This window comes from Lycium barbarum, chromosome 10 (genome assembly GCF_019175385.1).
Source record: "Lycium barbarum isolate Lr01 chromosome 10, ASM1917538v2, whole genome shotgun sequence".
Classification (NCBI taxonomy): domain Eukaryota; kingdom Viridiplantae; phylum Streptophyta; class Magnoliopsida; order Solanales; family Solanaceae; genus Lycium; species Lycium barbarum.
The window spans coordinates 65,276,314-65,297,920 of NC_083346.1; the positions used below are offsets into that span (position 1 = coordinate 65,276,314).

A 21,607-nucleotide genomic window follows, 5' to 3' on the forward strand; every position below is an offset into this window, starting at 1 on the left:
GGCCTCGGACACATTGTTCATGAGAAAGATGCGCTCACTTTGCAATTTCCATTCAAGGAACTCTTCCGGATTGCTACCTCCTTGGAACGTAGGAAGTTTCACCTTGATGGTGTTCAAATTTTGCTCATTATCTTGCCATCTTCCCCGGTCTTTATAACCTTGGGCCCTTCCTAAGTCTACATGACCTTGGAATCTAGGGTCATGGATCGGAAATCTCTCAAAACCTCCTCTTCCTCCCCTCCTTCGGTTATTTATTCCTCCACGCCTCCCTCCTTGTCGGTTATCATCCCACCACCTACCTTGTGGATAGTCATCATACTCCTCTTCATTCATGGGGTACTAGTAGTGGCGTTGGTATTGGTTTTGGTTAGGAAAGGGATCTTGTGTTTGGACTTGGGGTGGAGCTTGGGGTGTTTATTGTAAGGTTACTTAAGGGATTGCCTCATTCGGGGTGTGTTGGTAAACTTGGGGATAGGTTTGTCGATTGGTGTTTTGCAATGTGGAGTTTTGGGATAGAAGGTTGGTTGTTTGGGGTGGTGGAGCTCTTGGGGTGGAGGTGGTTGTGGTATTGGGATTGTACAAGGCATGGACTTGTCCCAGGGTAATGGTTGGTGTAGTGTCTTTTGTTTTATCCCCATCACTTTCATTCCGAGAACGGGGAGTGCCCATTCGACCCGAACCCTGCATTTGAACTTTCTCAATACTCACCATCCGTTCATCTATACCCTTCAACTTCCCATTCACACCATTCATCTCTCCTCTCATCTCTTCCATTCCCGCTTGCATGACCGAGATTTGATTCACAATCATAGCCAATGAACTTGCTATAGATGATATATCTACCACCTCTTGCGTCCTATCGCCTTGGTTAGACATGATGACCTGCAAAACTAGTAAACATGATTAGCAATAAAAGCCTCACTTCACTCGTATTGAACTCTCAACCTTACCACACTCCGTGCTCTTTCGAAGTTGTTCATGAATCGCTCGCCCAATCAAATTCACACGTTGCTTATCCTTTGTGGTGGAGTGGATTTTTGTTTAGATGAATGACGGATGACTCAAAGCAAAAATGACGAGAGCCAATAAAGTTTTCAACGAAATAAAACGAAGAAAAGCTTGAAAGAAATTAGCACGAAAGAAATGCGGACACAAGAACTAGTAAACACAAGTAGGAACAACTACTAAATCGCTACTAGTTGAGAGACACGAGAAATTGAAATGCTAAAATCGGAAAATAAATGAAATTTCGGCCCCGGGTAGGTGATAATTTGAAAATGGGGTCTTGAAGCCTCAATTGATCCAATGCATCAATTTGAAATAATGAAATTTTTTAAAATTCTATACCTTTTTTTTGTTCCCTACCGAAGGAATAGGGATACTATCACTTACAATCAAGGCTCAAGAAATTTTGAGAAATAAATTGAGATGAAATGAAAATTTTGAATTGAAAATGTACCTCAAATTTACGAATTGGGTTGTGGAATTTATACGGTCCGTATATAATTGAGGGACCGTAAAAGGTGACCGTAGAATAGGGATAGAAACTCAAAAATTTGGTACCAAATTTACGGACCAAAATCCACGGGCCGTAAAATTTTTACAGTCCGTATTTTTCCCACCGTAAATCACTGATAGATTGTAACTTTTGGGCCTCCAATTTTATGGACCATAAAATTTATACGGTTCGTATGTGGGACCATATAGTGGCTTCAGGGATTTTATATTGAACTCGTTCTCCTCGAAATTTGGGCTGAATTTTCTTTGATCCGATGACGTCTTAGGCCCCACACAACTTTGGACTTACCCTTTTTGGCCGAACAAACAACTTTACACTTGTCCTTGGAAAAACCTTTGGATCAAACCCTCTTCTTTGGTCTTCTTCTCCACTATGAAGATATGAATGTTCTTAAGAACACCAAGAACACCCAAATGCAATCTAGGACCAAATCAACTTGTTTTTGCTCCAATTTTCAGATCTAAGCTCCTTATCACTTGGAGAACAAAGCCTAATTTTCAATTTGCCTCAATTGCTTCTCAATCACTAAACCACTTTTGAGTTCTTCAAGCTTTGATAAAGCTTCAATTGTGAAAACTTCAAAACCCACCCAAACAACTTCAAACTTCGGATTTAGATGTTTTCCAACTTGGTAAACTCGAATCTAACTTCAGAAATAGCAAAATCAAATCACAAGAACAATTTTCGATTTTTTTTGGATTTTCATCTTTTTATGTGATTTTTAGATTTTGAGCCTAGAATTAGAAATTGTAGGAACAATCTCTTAGCCTATGCTCTGATACCAAATGATAAGATTCAATCTAAGGAAAATCTAAGAATTAAACAAAAATAAAGGAAAACAAAAAGATAGATGAAGAATTGGGGATTAAAGGGGATAGAGGATAGATACTTGACCCAAGAGTAAGAAATCTATGGACAAAAAAGGGTATATCAAACCCTAACCCTTCCAATCGGATTTACAAGCCTTAGAACCTAAGCAATTCGAATCAACAAACGACTCAAATGAATCCACAAATGATCAACATTGAATTCGATTGAAATAAGTAATTCACTTCACAACTAGGAACAAACACTTGGTTAACCAACCAAACAATCTATATTAATCTAAAACTATCAACTACAACCTCTCATAAGAGTTTCTTCATTCAACATAACCTAAATATGAAAATAACATAAGTCTAGTATTTATACTAAGAGATTTAAGAGCTAGGCTAGTTATTACATGAACGTCATTAATGAGGCAAGGGCTTTGATTGACTAGTTGGATGTTGGCTTGAAATCCGAAAAAGGATCCTCTTGCACATATAGCCATCATCCAATCCGCAAGCCTGCAATTGTGACCCTTTTGCATCTATGGACCTTCTTTGCACGTCTAGCCACATTTGCATTTCTATCCCTTTGCGACTCTAGCCACTTGAGTGTTGGCCTTCTTTCTTGTAGCTTCTTCTTTCATTCGTCTCCAAGCTTCTTGTTTATGGGGCTTGTGTGCCTCTCCATGGGTCTCCAATGCTCCTTTGGTCATCCTCCTAGCTTTCATGGATTGGAGTTCCATGCCTTGGTCTTTAATGTGAGACTTCAAGCAAAGTGTGCCTAGTAGGGTCATATCAGAGAAGTTATGGGAAGTTACTGATTTCAAAAACAAAACATCCATAAATCAATTTTTAAAGGGATTAAATGGTTCTTTTCTTTAAGACTGGAAAAAAGAACTATTTTCTCTTTTTTGCAGAGAGATATCTTCTTCTTTTCTTCAATAGAGAAATTTTGTTTTCTCTGATTATTTTTCTCCCATAAACACACGAAGAGAAAAGACATCTAGTTCACGGATTAAACTTCATTTGCTAGTGAATCGAAGTTCGACTTGGGGTAATTTTTTCTGTGGTGAGTTTGACAATCTCTATTGCGTCATAAAGGTACATAATTTGTTGTTCTCACTCCGTGTTTTATTCTTAAAACTTCTAACCTTTATGCAAATTTTGAACCCTCTAGACCATTGAGCTAAACTGTAGCATTGTGTTCAACAAATTTAAAATCAATATATACACATACAAATCAGAAAAATTTTCATGTATATACAACATAATTTTTTGTCTAGGGTTCAGGTGAACAATCCCCCCCCCCCCCCCCCCCCCAAGATCCACAATATAGAGCTGACCGATGAAGGTAAAAGATTGCTGGACTTTATCTCTGTATAGTGAGATCATTTATAAGGTAATTGACATGGCATGAGCTTTCACAAACTAACGGGAATGGAGATTTCAGTTTTCAACTCGTTGTTGCGAGATGTGGAGCTACCCTTTTTATTCCAAATACATCTCTTTGGGACATTGTAATCTTTAATATTGTAATTTCGGTGCCATGAAGCCAAATAAGCATAAATTGTGATCACTTGTTTAGCAAGTAGACCATCATATTGAAACCACAGCCTTCCGCAGTTGTTGGGTTTTATATTGTTCCTGGTTAAATTATAGACTTTTTTAGTTATTTATAAATCTACCCTTCTGGTTTATTTTGGATTACGTTATTGTTTTGTTTTTGCTTCCATTGTTGATAATTGAGAGTATATTGCAGGAGATTAATGTTAAAAGGGTTATATCACATCATCTTGCGAGTTGCAAACCGTTGCATCCTTTTCTATGAGAATCATAGATTTTGTGTTAATCATTTTATATTTGGGAAACTTAAACAAATAACTACATTTTAGGAGCTCTTAACGAATAGTAACTACCTTTTACTTATTTATGGTTCGTAGCTACGTTTAGGCGATTCGCGTGTATTTGAATCCACTGTTCACTTATATCCAACCTTTTATGATTTCACATGTATTTGACTGTATTTGAGTACATGGAACCTTAATTTCTGTGAATACATGTGTATTCGAAATGATTGTATTCCATTGCATTTAAATACACGACGAAACTGTGTATTTTAGTGTATTTATATATCCTTTTGTTTTGATTGTATTTGAATGTATTCGAGCTCCGATCAGCAAGGCCGCCACAGGCGTCGCAAAGTTGACTGTATTCAACTCTATTTGATTGTATTTACACTCAGAAATCCTTTTAATTAATGAAAATGTATTCGACTATATTTGAATGTATTTACACTCAATTTTTTTTTATATTCGACTGTATTTGAATGTATTTACACTCAAATAAATTAAGAATGCATTCAAATCCTTTTAAAAATATACTGTATTTAGTCAAAAAAAAATATTAGATACACTGTATTCATACATATCTGCAACAACTCCACCGGAGATTATACAAGTGCGACCTTGTTGAATAATGTATACATTAAGAAAATGAAGAATTTACACTCAAAGGATACATTGTATTTCATGCATTGTATATAAATACACTGAAAAATTCATGATTTGGTATATAAAGGATACATTGTATTAAATCCAGTAATGGATTGATCTCAACTTCATAATTTCAGATATGGATCTGACAGTGGGTGGCGACGGTGTTTAAGGGTGATTCGCGGTGAAGGGGGTAGTAGTTTGGTAGTGGGTGGTGATGGGCCTAGTTCGACGGTGGTGATTTACGGAGATGACAGAGTGTGGTGATGTGTAGAGATGAGAGAAAGGAAGAGAGAGAGGCGGCTGTTTGGTTGGGGTCCGGTAGACCTCCTCCGGAGAAGATGACCGGCGACGATTTCTCTGATGCTACTACTCGCTTTTTCTTCTTCTGTTTTTGATGTCTCCATCTATCTCTCTCTTCTGTGACAGTGAAGAACCAAAACGAGGAGGGAGATGGAGTGGTTGATAGCGGCAACGGTGTTGGACAGTGGCTGGTCGAGGGAGAAGAGAGAGGGAAAAAGGAGAGAGAGAGAGGGTTGAGGGAAAAGAGTGGTACAGTGGAATAACTATATGTATTTGGTATAACTATGATTGGTGAATAAAAAATTCATTATACTTATGAGAAGTAACTAAATTAAAAGGTAGTTATTACCCATAAATAACTCTTAGAGTTAACTATGACAGGTGAATTTTCCTTTATATTTGGTCATTGCGGTTTGGGTATTTACTATGTTCATTATACTTTCCTTATTGTTGGGAAGAAATGATCTCCTTATGACCAGTTATAATTTGAATAGAAAAATTACTTCTACAAATATCTCTTGTGTTTTGTTTACCGATTTCCTAAAAGAACATTTGAAATGAGCCATAAAACCAATCTTCCCTCTAGTTGGAAGCTTTGGCCGCTTTAGTCAAACGTTCAAAATAAAGACATTTTTACAATTAGAGTCATTTGCACAAGAAAACCAGAAGTAGCAATGCTTCATTGACGAGGAAGGCAGATCCACTCATCTTCCTTTAGTTTCATTCAGCCGCTTAATTGGAACTGACAAGCTTAGGCTTCCACAATTCCCATACCAGTAACTTGTTTTCTCTAGGAATGTGTTCCACCAACCTTCTGTTCGCATTTAGACACCGGACTCTGAACTTCTCATCCGCGACGTTATGGGCTGAACTTTCTTCTATAGGGATCCCTGGACTTTTTGCTTCAGTTTCCTCCACGACCCGATTCACCATCTCTAAGGCCTCACTCATTTTAGGACGATTTCTCAGGTGTTTATCTAGACACCTATTAGCTATGGCAGCTAACTTCTGAGCAGATTTAAGGGAATAGTTCCCATCCAGTCGAGGATCCAAAATTAGTTCAAACTTCTTCAGGTCTGAAAGATACGGTCTCGCCCATTCCAGAAGTTTCTGCTCGTTTTTTGGTTTATTTTTGTCCAAGGGATGTCTGCCAGTAATGAGTTCATATAGAAACACTCCATAGCTCCATACATCACTCTTGGATGTTAGGCGCCCAGTCTGTATATATTCTGGAGCAGCATATCCGACAGTTCCCACCACCTAATGAAATCAAGCACATTAATCACCAAGTTATTTGATCAATTATGTTTTACAAAATAGGATATTTCACATAGTGATGGCGCTTTAAAAGAAAAATCCAACATCTTTGACATATTTTGAGATATTCCATGTCCTAAATTAAATTACTTTAAATATAATTAGTTTAAGCAACTAAAGTTTGATTGTTTAATACGAGTATTTTCATAGTGCTTTACAATTAGCAATAAATACTTTCTAATTTTGATATACTGAGGTAGAAATATCACTCTAAATATTTGTGAGATAGACCATCAAAAATGTGGCTTTAAGCGGGGCGGAGGGTGTGGAACAGTAGTACACTGTCAAACACATGAATGTGTACTATCTTAACTCATCTAAGTACTTTGAACACATGTAAAGATGATTAATTAAATGGAGCTCTTAGGCGTACCGCTATTGAGACATGGCTTAATCCATCAGAAGGGCCTAATCTGGCCAAGCCAAAATCGGAAAGCTTTGCATTCCATTTCTCATCCAAGAGAATGTTAGATGATTTGAAATCTCTAAAGATAATCTGCACCAAACAACATGCATATAAAAATGAAGATAAGACGAATGTATCATTTTGAGGTTGAAAAGTGTAAAGAGGGAAAAGTGAATCACCTGAAAGTCCATTCCCTCGTGAAGGTAAGCCAAGCCTCGAGCAGCATCACGGGCGATATTTAATCTTGTTTCCCATGGCAAAGGTGAAATAAAATGACTCATTAAATGATCATGCATACTTCTATTGGGCAAGAACTCATATACCAATAGACGCTGTATTCCTCGCTCATCATCCCGTGCATTATAGCCCATGAGTTTTGCATGATTTGGATGCTCAACGACACCCAAGACGTTCAATTCAGTCACCCATCCCTTATGCCCCTAAATCACAAGCCAAACTCAATTTAATAAAAACCATCTAACTGACTTCAAAATCATAAAATATTTTGCAACGATCAAGTGATTATTGTTATATCACTAAAAATGAAACTAGCCTGCAATCCTCTCTGGCTGAGTTGTTTAACAACGATATCAGTCGTGTCCCTTAAACCCCCCTGTATACACCTCCAAAACCGCCTTCTCCAATCATGAGGGATCGGCTAAAATTCCTGGTGGCGGTCTTCAACTCTTCAACTGTGAAGACTCTAAGGTTGCAGGGCCTTTTATGTGACAAGCATGAAAACGATAAGGACTCCATGCTAATGTCTGATGACAAAGAAGTAGTGGATCCTTTCAGCTCAACATCTGTTGAAACAGAGGCACAAGACTGCCCTGATGTGGACTTTGTAGTCTTGTTCTCATCGTTATTCTTTGAGAACTGGAAACACTTCATAGCCCTTCAACAACACGAACCTGCCTACATATGTCACTATCCAACCAAAGAATATATGTATGCATATGCAATTATTTCTTTGCAAAAATTCAAATCGACTAGCATCCTCAGAAATGAGTAATTAATTAGCTTTTGAAGTTCCTAAAAGAAATACTACTTTACTTCATTATTATTGTGCTGATTAGCTTCAAAGACACTAAAAATTTGTTCCTTCTTTTAGTTAGCCTTGGAAACCAAATAACACCAATACAGATTGAATATGGAGTGCTATATAGAAGAAAATATCTCTCAATTTTTGAAGTACCAACACCTTCGTAAATTTCACTAGCTTGGAAATCATAAAAGACACGGAGTGCAAATTTTTTTTTAAAAAAAATATTTTTAAAAAATAATAATATAGAGGAAACTATAAAGTTCATCAAATTTCCATATCCTATAAACCCATTAAGGAAGCTTTAATTCAAAGAACAGGGTAGCAGGGTAGAAATATCACATTTTAAATATACTAACCATAATTTAATGAATTAAAAAGGAATGTTAAAAAGGGAAACATAAAGGAGAAACAAAGAATTAGAAGAAAAAAGGTAGAGTGGCAATTTCGACGATCACCTTTGAAATGGTGATGATCAAGAAAAAATGAAAAAGAAAATAGAAGAAGAGGTATATTTACCTTTAGGGACAATGGAGAATGATTGGGCTAACAATGAGAGTTGAGCTAAACTTCAGAAAAGGCTTAATGATGAACTAATTTTAAAGAAGAATTTTTTTAAGGAAATAAGAGGAAATCAAGAATACAAGTAAGCAACGAGCATCCCATGATCTAAGGAAGTCAACTCTTGGCAGCTAGATTTCAGTTCACCAACCTAAAATCCCTTAGGTAAATAAAAATGGAGATTTGGAAAAACAATAAAAGAGAAAGAAAGAATTAAATAAAATGAAAATAAAAAAAGAGTGTTTGATTTTATTGAGAAAAGATAATGATTCGGGTGCTTTGAAAATCAGAGGATATTGTTAATAGATGATTCATTTCGTTTTCAATTATTTTAGGTGACAGAGAGCTAAGCCACGTTTGGACACAAATATAAAGACAAATGATCTATCTAAGAAATAGGTATAGGTTTATACAAAATTTGGTTGTCATTTTAAATTTGTTATAATTAATATCAACATTTTACTCCTATTTAGAAGTGAACAGCAAGTGTGCGAACGCAGCTTGAAAAGATTATACTCTGTTCTGCAATATAATAATACTAAAGGTACAAACACGTGTGCAGAAAGTTACCAATATCGTGGGGTGTTAACACGTGTACTACACTTCTTCTCAGTAAACCACGTGTACTGCCCACCTGCTTTCCTCTCTTCCTTTTCCATTTTCTTTTGTAGTGTTCAGTATTTCTCTCCAAGAAGCAAATGGCCAATTTTGGCTAATAATTTTAATAATCTGAATTGGAGCTGAATGGGTTCTGAAAGAAAGAGAGGTTTAGGGAGACTTAAAGTTGCTTATATGAGGAAATTGCTGGTGATTATTATGTTGTATTGAGTTTGGTAATTTACTGTTTATTACTCAACTTTCACTCTATCCTTGCCTTTAGTTCCAATCAGTAAGCTCTTAAAAAGGAGAAAAGCTTTCCTTTTGTATAAGTCCAGTCATTAACTTGTCAAAGATCAAATTGCGTGACTGATTGGAAGGATTTGGAACTACTAATGATCAAGGTTCGAAGAATTTATAAAATAAAATTCGATAAATGTATTCTACAGACGGAATTCCATTCTGTTGCTCTCTCCTAAAGAAGATGCAGCTGCAGAAAGAAATGAGTATGTTAGATTGTCCAAGGTACTGCTTTTTATACTGATTCAGAGTAAAAATGCTTGAAGAGGTATATTAAAAAGAATAATTTCTCAACGACAGATAAAAGTACACCTATCACGATTTTCTGAAGTATAATCTTCGATATTTCTATTTTTGAAAGAAAAGATTTAGGAAAACACTTGATTTACAAATTTCAATTCACTCTAAAATTAATTTTAGAACTATAGGTTCTTGTTGGATATTCTATCTGCATCTGCATGATGCCATATTGGTGGTTGTTTTCAGTTTCCACTCTTGTTATGTCCCGTGTTTTCGCATATTTGGAAATCGAGAAAAATGAATAAGACTTGTGTGTTATAAGGAAATATTTTGATTCTAGATAATATGACTATGTTGGTTATGAAACTATTGGTGCTAAGTCATTGGGGAAGGCCGAGGGTAAATTTGGAATTTCGGAAATTAGTTTCGGGAATTACAAAACGGGACTTTTATGAATTGGGCCAAGAATTGGACAAAAAAAAAAAAGAATTGAGGCCCAAAGTTTGATGGGGTGGCCGGCCATTGGCATGGCCCAAGACCCATTTTTAATGGTCATGTGATTTACATATGACCTATAGATGGATATATATCAAGTCATCATTTGGACTTATCAAGAACAAAAAAAAAAAAAAAATGAAAATTGAAGAACACCCTTGAAAGGGCTCTCGGCCGAACCCCTTTTCCCATTCAAAAAAAAAAATTCCTAGCTTTTGTTTGAGGCTTAAAAGTCTTGTTCTTTCCATAATTGTAGATTACTCAAGACGCTCTCCGACGGGGTACAATTAGTTTGGCGGAAGGTGCGCGTTTGCGACGAGTCGGAAATTCAAGAAAAGGTATGAATTTTGCCCCTCTAATGTTATGGAATTGATATGAATGTGTTAAGGATTGATAATAGACGAGAATTTCGTAGTTTTGATGTATGTGTATGAAGCCGTCTGTGTATGTGTGTTTGGTATGCTAGCCGTGAGCTATATAGTGTGTAAGGCAAGGTGGAATGGATTTGTTAGTTCGTTAGTTGCGTCGTTGTGACCTTTATAACGTAAATGAATGTCTAACGAATTGAATTGGTGTTGGGAAACGATTTCGGAACTTTATGGGAGAGTATATACCTTTGGTATATTTGTGTATATCATTGTATATCCATGATATTAAGGCCTTAAATATGACTTATGGTTGATGTTAATGAGTTTGGAATGAAACAATGCAAGTTAGAATGTTCGTCGTAATTTTCGGATGCTTTGGGTGAAATATGGAAAGTAATGAACTTCGGGAAATTTTGTATATGGTTTGGAACATATTTGGGATGTGATTGAATAATCTTGAATGAGTGAATGAATACAATAATGTCGATATAGATTTGGAATTTTGAAGTTTGAATGAAGAGTTGCCAACTTATGTAATAAGGTAGAATTTTGAAGTTAGAATGGTTTGATTATGGTTTATGTTGTTTGATGATGTTTGGGTTGTTGTTGTTGATATATTTTGAGCCGAGCTAAGTCTCGGGGGTGTTAGATATATAGGGGAAATGCTGCCGAAATTTCGGCAGACAAAAATGAAGTTAATGGAATTCTTAAGCCTAAGGATCTCTAATTGGTAACTTTGACCATTTGCAGATTCCGGACGAAACGGGATTTGATTTTAGGGAGAGCATAAGACGTCTATAAGGTATGTAAAGCTTCCCACTTCTTCGTTTGGCATGTCTTAGTATGTTAGGTGAATATTGGAACCTTCGGAGCAATTTTGCTCCTCGAAACCCGATCTACAAAACGGCTACTATTCATTCAATTCAATTGAAGCCTAAAGGCTCTATTTTGGCTAGAATGCAACTAAATGTCCGAAACCTATGGAAATGTGATCGGGTCACTTTGAAATCATTATGTATGATCTGTTAGCCTCTAAATGTTCGTAAATTGTGTCCGCCACCTCGATTTGACCCGAGGTGGGCCCGCTAACCCCGAGACGCCCTATTTGTCCTATCGGGCTCTTTTTTTTTTGGATGAACTTCGATATGAGATCTTCGACTTTGAAACTTCCCTCTATGAAATATGTTTTGACTACTATGATATGTTAAGTTCCGTTTGAGCCATACGTACCGCTTTGGAAACATTTCGTGAATTAAAGTTCCGTATCAAGTAATCATTTGTCTATTTTGGTCTATGAAATGACTTATGAAATTAGTAAGTTTTGAAAGGCTATTTTAAAATATGATTTGCATTTGTTCGCTCACGACTCCGCTCGTGCCTTATTATGACTTCGTTCACCGGTTCCCGGGCCGGTTATGATTCGTGCGCCCTATGATAATTCGGTCGTATGCTGTGTTACGGTTCCCGAGGCCTCGCCGTAGGGCTGGGTTCCGTTTGGAGTTATGCTGTGATATGGCTGGTGATGTGATACGCTCCCATATGTATGTGTTCGGGGATGTACGGAGATTTGAAACCTTCCGGTGTTATGTTGTGTGTGGCACCAGCGTCGGAGTGGTGACCACGTTCTTGAGCTTTGCATGATTTCGTTTGCATTATGTATATGTATATGATTTTGATACGAATTTTGACATACTGATTTGTACTTCTCTTTGATATCCGGTTTGCTTTCAGTTTTGGCCCATATTTCTGTACTCCGTGCTTTACATACTCAGTACATATTTCGTACTGACCCCCTCTCTTCGGGGGCTGCGTTTCATGCCCGCAGGTACAGACATTGGTGATCCTCCACCATAGGCTTCACTTTTCTGCTATTTCGGAGTACTCCTCCTCGATCCGGAGTCCACTTCTGGTACAGACATCTTTTGCTATGTATATTTTGTACATTTGACTATTTGGGTACGGCGGGGCCCTGTCTCGCCATATGTCTTGTTTTGGATTCGTAGAGGCATGTAGTCATGTTTGTGGGGCGAGGGTCCTATATGTGTTTGTTTGACTTTGATATTTGGTCTTAAAGCGGTCCGTTTGTTATGATGGCCCTAAATGACCCTTATGCTTATATTTGCACTTATGACCGGCGATGTCTATTCCGCCGCTCCTTTCAGATTCGATATGATATTTTGATATGTGCGACCGCTTAAGACATATTTTGATATAAATTATGTTGATATGACTTTTATGAAATTTTGAAATAAGTTTGGATTCGGTAAATGAATGTGCGATTTGGTCTGGGTACCCAGGTAGGGTGCCAGTCGCGGCCCACGGGGATGGGTCGTGACAAAAGTGGTATCAGAGCAGTCTGTCCTCGAAATGTCTACAGGCCGTGTCTCGTAGATTCTTGTTTATCGATGTGTTGTGCACCACATCTATTAACAGGGAACTACAGGGCATTTAGGATGTTACTTTCTTTGGAATCTTAGATCGGGCGATAGAGCTGTGCTATTAGGATGATTTTGATCTGACCCGTTCTTGTGTTTGTAGTGATGCCTCCGAAGAAGGCAACGGCGGCCCAGAAGGGCAAAGCGAGGATGGGAGAGACTAGTCAGGCACAGCGATCTACCCGGGCTCGTGTTTATGATTTGCCTGAGGTTGTGCCTCATTCTGAGGGGTCTGCTACACCCCCACTAGTACAGCCTGGAGCAGGACCTTCAGCAGCTCCAGAGGTCCGTGTACCCGCTCCTGAGACTCCAGCTCCTCAGCCAGGGGCGGAGGATAGGACCCTGAGGGAGGCTGTACAGTTGCTGACTACACTGGTGGCAGGACAGGCTCGCCGACGCGGGCGGAGGGACGATGATGATGATGACAGGCGGGACAGCCTGAGAGTTCGGGAGTTCTTATTATGTGGCCCTCCAGAGTTTTTCGGGTCTAAGCCCGACGAGGACCCCCATGACTTTATTCGGGGGATGCGGCGCTCACTAGACTTGGTCAGGGCTTCAGAGACCGAGTCAGTCGAGTTGGCCTCGCATAGACTTCGGGATGTTGCGGCTCACTGGTACGAGACTTGGGAGTTATCCAGGGGTGAGGGTGCTCCTCCAGCTACGTGGGATCAGTTTGTGACTGCTTTCACCCGCCACTTTCTGCCCCCAGAGTTACGGCGGGCGCGGGCTGACCGATTCTTACATCTGCAGCAGAGGGGTCGGAGTGTTCGCGAGTATAATCTTGAGTTTGATTCTCTGGCCCGATATGCACCGGCCGTAGTAGTAGATATGTCCGATCGGATGCACAGATATGTTATGGGATTGGATCGGTATTTGATCGACGGTTGTATGGCAGTGTCATTGCAGACAGATATGGACATTGCCCGACTTCAGGCCTATGCGATGGGTATGGAGGACCGTCACAGGTCTGATCATTCGGGTAGAGATCGGGATAGGAGGCCGCCCAAGAGGGCTAGGTCCGCGGGATATTCCCGAGATTTTCGGGGCGGACAGCCTCAGCAGCAGCAGTCAGGCAGACAGCTTCCTCCGTCCAGCCGGAGTACTCAGTCAGGCAGCCGGAGATTTGATAGTGCAGGACCGTCTTGGGCTGGTCAGAGCTCCAGGGCGGCAGGTTCACAGGTGTCTAGAGGCCCCAGCCAGGCCAGACCACCCAGGCCCCGTTGTTCTCATTGCGGGAAGTCTCATCCTGGGGAGTGCTATCGAGCTACTGGAGCTTGTTTTTTCGTGTGGTGGTCAGGGCCATTTTATGAGAGATTGTCCGTTGGCGAGCGGTTCTGGTAGCGTGGCTCAGCCGACGGGGTCAGCCGCCGGTTCATCATCTGCTCCATCTGTTGCACGCCCTGGAGGGCGAGGTATGCCGGCACCGGCAGGCCGCGGTCGAGGCCGCGGTGGCGTTTCAGGTTCTAGCGGTCCCTCGAACCGCATATATGCTTTGGCCAGCCGCCAGGATCAGGAGGCTTCGCCAAACGTCGTCACAGGTACACTACTGGTTTTCTCCAGATCTGTATATGCATTGATTGACCCTGGCTCTACTTTATCATATATTTCACCGCTCGTTGCTAGTAAAATTGGGATAGTGTCTGAGCCTATAGAGCCATTTGAGGTAGCTACGCCAGTTGGGGATTTTGTTATAGCAAGACAGATCTATAGGGATTGTTCTGTGACTATTTATGATCGTTGCACTAAAGATGATTTGATAGAGTTAGACATGCTTGAGTTTGATGTCATTATGGGTATGGACTGGTTGTCTTCCTGTTATGCTAATGTCGACTGCCAGAGAAAGGTAGTCCGTTTTCAGTTTCCAGGGGAACCAGTTATAGAGTGGTTCGGATCTACAGCATCGCCGAGGGGTAAGTTTATTTCATACCTCAAGGCTAAGAAGATGATCCAGAAGGGTTATATCTACCATTTGGTTCGTGTGCACGATACTGCAGCTGAGACACCTACCCTTCAGTTTGTTCCGGTCGTTAATGAATTCCCAGATGTATTTCCTGACGAGCTTCCTGGCCTTCCGCCTGAGCGGGAGATTGATTTTACTATAGAGTTGTTGCCAGACACGCAGCCTATATCTATTCCTCCGTATAGGATGGCACCGGCTGAATTTAAGGAGTTGAAGGAGCAGCTGAAAGATTTGTTGGATAAGGGCTTTATTAGACCCAGCACATCACCCTGGGGAGCGCCGGTATTATTTGTGAGAAAGAAAGATGGGTCACTGAGCATGTGCATCGACTACCGGCAGCTGAATAGGGTGACTGTAAAGAATAAATATCCCCTTCCCCGGATTGATGATTTGTTTGATCAGCTGCAGGGTGCTAAACATTTTTCAAAGATAGATCTGTGCTCAGGTTATCATCAGGTGCGAGTGCGGGATTCAGATATCCCGAAGACTGCTTTCAGGACCCGGTACGGGCATTATGAGTTCAGAGTTATGTCTTTCGGGCTGACTATTGCTCCAGCGGTATTTATGGATCTGATGAATCGGGTATTTCAGCCTTTTCTGGACATGTTTGTTATTGTATTTATTGATGACATCCTGATTTACTCGCGATCAGCTGAGGAGCATTCAGATCATTTGAGGACGGTACTTGGCATTCTCCGTCAGCAGAAGTTATATGCTAAATTCTCTAAATGTGAATTCTGGTTAACTTCTGTGGCATTCTTGGGCCATATTGTCGGTGCAGATGGTATTCGGGTCGATACGCAGAAGATTGAGGCTGTATAGAATTGGCCCAGGCCTACTACACCGACAGAGCTGCGCAGTTTTCTGGGATTGGCCGGGTATTATCGCAGGTTCATGGAGGATTTTTCTTCTATTGTAGCACCACTGACGAAGCTTACCCAGAAAGCAGCAAAATTTCAGTGGACCGATGCCTGCGAGCGCAACTTTCAGATGCTGAAGGAAAGATTGGTTACAGCACCAGTTTTGGCTCTTCCAGAGGGATCCGACGGGTATGTTGTCTATTGTGACGCCTCTGGTATTGGGATAGGTTGTGTATTGATGCAACACGGTAGAGTTATAGCCTATGCTTCCCGGCACCTCAGACCGCACGAGAAGAATTATCCCACTCATGATCTTGAGTTGGCCGCGGTAATTCATGCTTTGAAGATTTGGCGGCATTATTTATATGGGGTCCATGTTGATATCTATACGGACCATAAGAGTCTCCAGTATATTTTTAAACAGAAGGAACTAAATTTGCGGCAGCGGAGATGGCTTGAGCTACTAAAGGATTACGACGTTGGTATTCTGTACCATCCAGGGAAAGCTAATGTGGTAGCTGATGCGCTTAGCCGCAAGTCCGTAGGCAGTCTGGCTGGTGTACCATCTGATAAGAGAGATTTGGTTCGTGATATTCATCAGCTGGCTAGCCTCGGAGTTCGTTTGTTGGATTCTGGAGATTCTGGGATTTCTGTTCGTCCAGTTGCTGAATCATCCATTATTCAGGAGGTAAAGCAGCGCCAGTTTGAAGATCCTCTTCTGATTCAGTACAGAGATGTGGCTCTTAATAAAGCAAAGACTCCGTTTGAAATCTCGCCTGAAGGAGTATTATTATATGACGGCAGATTCTGCGTACCGGACGTTGCGGGCTTACGGCGACAGATTATGGGCGAGGCACATAATGCACGGTATTCTGTTCATCCTGGTTCCACTAAAATGTACCGGGATCTCAGGTGTTTGTATTGGTGGGATGGTATGAAGAAAAATATTGCTGAGTTTGTTAGTCAGTGCCCGAACTGCCAGCAAGTTAAGATCGAGCATCAGAAGCCTGGTGGATTATTACAGGAGATGGAGATTCCAGCCTGGAAATGGGAGATGATTAATATGGATTTCATTGTTGGGTTACCGCGTACTCCACGCAGGCACGACTCTATCTGGGTTATTGTTGACAGGCTGACGAAATCAGCCCATTTCCTTCCGGTTCGGACTACTTATTCGGCTAAGGACTATGCCAGATTGTATATCAGAGAGATAGTCAGACTTCACGGAGTCCCTGTATCTATTATTACTGACCGAGGTGCTCAGTTTACAGCAAATTTCTGGAGGTCATTTCAGGAGGGATTAGGGACTCAGGTGAGTCTCAGTACAGCTTTTCACCCTCAGTCTGACGGGCAGGCCGAGCACACTATTCAGACGCTCGAAGATATGTTGCGGGCCTGCGTTATTGATTTCAGGGGCAGCTGGGATGATCATTTGCCGCTTATTGAGTTTTCCTATAATAACAGTTATTACTCCAGCATTCAGATGGCTCCGTACGAGGCCCTTTATGGCAGGAGATGCAGATCTCCTATTGGCTGGTTTGACGTGGGCGAGACTAAGCTGATTGGGCCAGATGTGATCCAGGAAGCTGTAGATAAGGTAAAGCTTATTCGGGAGCGATTATTGGCTGCTCAGAGTCGACAGAAAGCTTATGCAGACAGACGACGTCGACGGTTATAGTTCCAGATTGGCGACTGGGTATTTCTAAAGGTGTCGCCCATGAAGGGTGTCATGAGATTCGGTAGAAAGGGTAAGTTGAGACCGTGGTACATTGGGCCGTATCAGATTGTTCGGAGGATAGGCGCAGTCGCCTACGAGCTAGACTTACCATCCGATTTGGAGGTCGTACACCCGGTATTTCATGTGTCTATGCTGCGGAAGTGCATTGGTGACCCTTCCAGGATATTCCCAGTAGATGACCTTCAGGTAACGGAGCAGTTGTCTTATGACGAGCAGCCTGTGTCTATTCTGGATCGGCAGGTAAGGAGATTGCGCACTAAGGAAGTGCCTTCTGTCAAAGTCCTGTGGCGCAATAACAATCGAGAGGAGATGACTTGGGAGGCGGAGGACGAGATGAAGAAGAAATACCCCTACTTGTTTCCGGCGTCCACAGGTAATCTAAACTTTTCAGTTTGTTGTGTTGATTGATAAAATGAATTATGTATGCCATTATTAAAAAGGGACACTCCTGCCATGATCATAAGGCCTTATAAGATTAATTTAACTTTCGGGGACGAATGTTTTTAAGGGGGGGAGAATGTTATGTCCCGTGTTTTCGCATATTTGGAAATCGAGAAAAATGAATAAGACTTGTGTGTTATAAGGAAATATTTTGATTCTAGATAATATGACTATGTTGGTTATGAAACTATTGGTGCTAAGTCATTGGGGAAGGCCGAGGGTAAATTTGGAATTTCGGAAATTAGTTTCGGGAATTACAAAACGGGACTTTTATGAATTGGGCCAAGAATTGGACAAAAAAAAAAGAATTGAGGCCCAAAGTTTGATGGGGTGGCCGGCCATTGGCATGGCCCAAGACCCATTTTTAATTGTCATGTGATTTACACATGACCTATAGATGGATATATATCAAGTCATCATTTGAACTTATCAAGAACAAAAAAAAAAATTGAAAATTGAAGAACACCCTTGAAAGGGCTCTCGGCCGAACCCCTTTTCCCATTCAAAAAAAAAATTCCTAGCTTTTGTTTGATGCTTAAAAGTCTTGTTCTTTCCATAATTGTAGACTACTCAAGACGCTCTCCGACGGGGTACAATTAGTTTGGCGGAAGGTGCGCGTTTGCGACGAGTCGGAAATTCAAGAAAAGGTATGAATTTTTCCCCTCTAATGTTATGGAATTGATATGAATGTGTTAAGGATTGATAATAGATGAGAATTCCGTAGTTTTGATGTATGTGTATGAAGCCGTGTGTGTATGTGTGTTTGGTATGCTAGCCGTGAGCTATATAGTGTGTAAGGCAAGGTGGAATGGATTTGTTAGTTCGTTAGTTGCGTCGTTGTGACCTTTATAACGTAAATGAATGTCTAAAGAATTGAATTGGTGTTGGGAAACGATTTCGGAACTTTATGGGAGAGTATATACCTTTGGTATATTTGTGTATATCATTGTATATCCATGATATTAAGGCCTTAAATATGACTTATGGTTGATGTTAATGAGTTTGGAATGAAACAATGCAAGTTAGAATGTTCGTCGTAATTTTCGGATGCTTTGGGTGAAATATGGAAAGTAATGAACTTCGGGAAATTTTGTATATGGTTTGGAACATATTTGGGATGTGATTGAATAATCTTGAATGAGTGAATGAATACAATAATGTGGATATAGATTTGGAATTTTGAAGTTTGAATGAAGAGTTGCCAACTTATGTAATAAGGTAGAATTTTGAAGTTAGAATGGTTTGATTATGGTTTATGTTGTTTGATGATGTTTGGGTTGTTGTTGTTGATATATTTTGAGCCGAGCTAAGTCTCGGGGGTGTTAGATATATAGGGGAAATGCTGCCGAAATTTCGGCAGACAAAAATGAAGTTAATGGAATTCTTAAGCCTAAGGATCTCTAATTGGTAACTTTGACCATTTGCAGATTCCGGACGAAACGGGATTTGATTTTAGGGAGAGCATAAGACGTCTATAAGGTATGTAAAGCTTCCCACTTCTTCATTTGGCATGTCTTAGTATGTTAGGTGAATATTGGAACCTTCGGAGCAATTTTGCTCCTCGAAACCCGATCTACAAAACGGCTACTATTCATTCAATTCAATTGAAGCCTAAAGGCTCTATTTTGGCTAGAATGCAACTAAATGTCCGAAACCTATGGAAATGTGATCGGGTCACTTTGAAATCATTATGTATGATCTGTTAGCCTCTAAATGTTCGTAAATTGTGTCCGCCACCTCGATTTGACCCGAGGTGGGCCCGCTAACCCCGAGACGCCCTATTTGTCCTATCGGGCTCTCTTTTTTTTTGGATGAACTTCGGTATGAGATCTTCGACTTTGAAACTTCCCTCTATGAAATATGTTTTGACTACTATGATATGTTAAGTTCCGTTTGAGCCATACGTACCGCTTTGGAAACATTTCGTGAATTAAAGTTCCGTATCAAGTAATCATTTGTCTATTTTGGTCTATGAAATGACTTATGAAATTAGTAAGTTTTGAAAGGCTATTTTAAAATATGATTTGCATTTGTTCGCTCACGACTCCGCTCGTGCCTTATTATGACTTCGTTCACCGGTTCCCGGGCTGGTTATGATTCGTGCGCCCTATGATAATTCGGCCGTATGCTGTGTTACGGATCCCGAGGCCTCGCCATAGGGATGGGTTCCGTTTGGAGTTATGCTGTGATATGGCTGGTGATGTGATATGCTCCCATATGTATGTGTTCGGGGATGTACGGAGATTTGAAACCTTCCGGTGTTATGCTGTATGTGGCACCAGCGTCGGAGTGGTGACCACGTTCTTGAGCTTTGCATGATTTCGTTTGCATTATGTATATGTATATGATTTTGATACGGATTTTGACATACTGATTTGTACTTCCCTTTGATATCCGGTTTGCTTTCAGTTTTGGCCCATATTTCTGTACTCCGTGCTTTACATACTCAGTACATATTTCTTACTGACCCCCTCTCTTCGGGGGCTGCGTTTCATGCCCGCAGGTACAGACATTGGTGATCCTCCACCGTAGGCTTCACTTTTCTGCTATTTCGGAGTACTCCTCCTCGATCCGGAGTCCACTTCTGGTACAGACATCTTTTGCTATGTATATTTTGTACATTTGACTATTTGGGTACGGCGGGGCCCTGTCTCGCCATATGTCTTGTTTTGGATTCATAGAGGCCTGTAGTCATGTTTGTGGGGCGAGGGTCCTATATGTGTTTGTTTGACTTTGATATTTGGTCTTAAAGCGGTCCGTTTGTAATGATGGCCCTAAATGGCCCTTATGCTTATATTTGCACTTATGACCGGCGATGTCTATTCCGCCGCTCCTTTCGGATTCGATATGATATTTTGATATGTGCGACCGCTTAAGACATATTTTGATATAAATTATGTTGATATGACTTTTATGAAATTTTGAAATAAGTTTGGATTCGGTAAATGAATGTGCGATTTGGTCTGGCTACCCAGGTAGGGTGCCAGTCGCGGCCCACGGGGCTGGGTCGTGACAACTCTGATGCACTAAGGGTGTTTGATACTATGCCTGAGCCAATTGAATACTATTGTCCTTCTTGCTTCTTCGTTGGGTTCTTTCTCTTTCTCCCTCCTTTTCCTTTGATATTTTTTTACTGCCCTCTTATTACATTCTTCTGGTTTTTTTCTACATTGCATCTCCGGAGAGTTGCATGCAGTTTGAAATAATTAGTTAATATTTTCATTACGGAATTTATGATTTAAATTTTCGAGAATCCAGTCAATATCAAATGATTGAAGGTTCTCAAATGCACATAGGACCTGCTGGAGTTCAATGGGAACAAACAAGCGAGGACTGCAATGAAGATATAGTGGTATGGGCGTCTCATGTTGCAAGGAGAGGAATGAACTTGACGCATCCATAAGAAAAAACTACAAGACTTTTTGCGTCTACTTAATGTTTTAGGGACACACAACCCTCTTTAATCAGTTTAGTCATAGGAGTATTGTGCATATTCATAAGGGAAATAGGTCAAAAATACCCCTCTACTTTGGAAAAAGGCTAAAACTATCCTCCGAACTTATTTTGGGTCGAAAATACCTCTCCCATCGTTAAAGTTTTCAAATATACCCCTGTCTTGAAGGAAATTATCCCCCAAAATAAATCGAAATTATTTTTTAAACCCGCTCCATCATTTAAACCCGACCCAACTAAATAATAACCCATAAGATCTCCTTATTCCCCC

The 21,607-nt window shown here is 40.4% G+C and overlaps 1 long non-coding RNA gene and 1 pseudogene across 1 annotated transcript; one reads left to right on the forward strand and one right to left on the reverse strand.

Moving 5' to 3' along the window:
* Window positions 1-5,626: 5,626 nt before the first annotated feature.
* LOC132615695 (serine/threonine-protein kinase PCRK1-like) lies at window positions 5,627-8,883 on the reverse strand (annotated as a pseudogene).
* Window positions 8,884-9,140: 257 nt separating this feature from the next.
* On the forward strand, window positions 9,141-12,689 carry LOC132615696 (uncharacterized). The gene is made up of 4 exons (XR_009572798.1): window positions 9,141-9,571; window positions 10,338-10,419; window positions 11,200-11,251; window positions 12,275-12,689. It is a non-coding gene; the product is annotated as an uncharacterized LOC132615696 (long non-coding RNA).
* The last annotated feature ends 8,918 nt before the right edge of the window (window positions 12,690-21,607 follow it).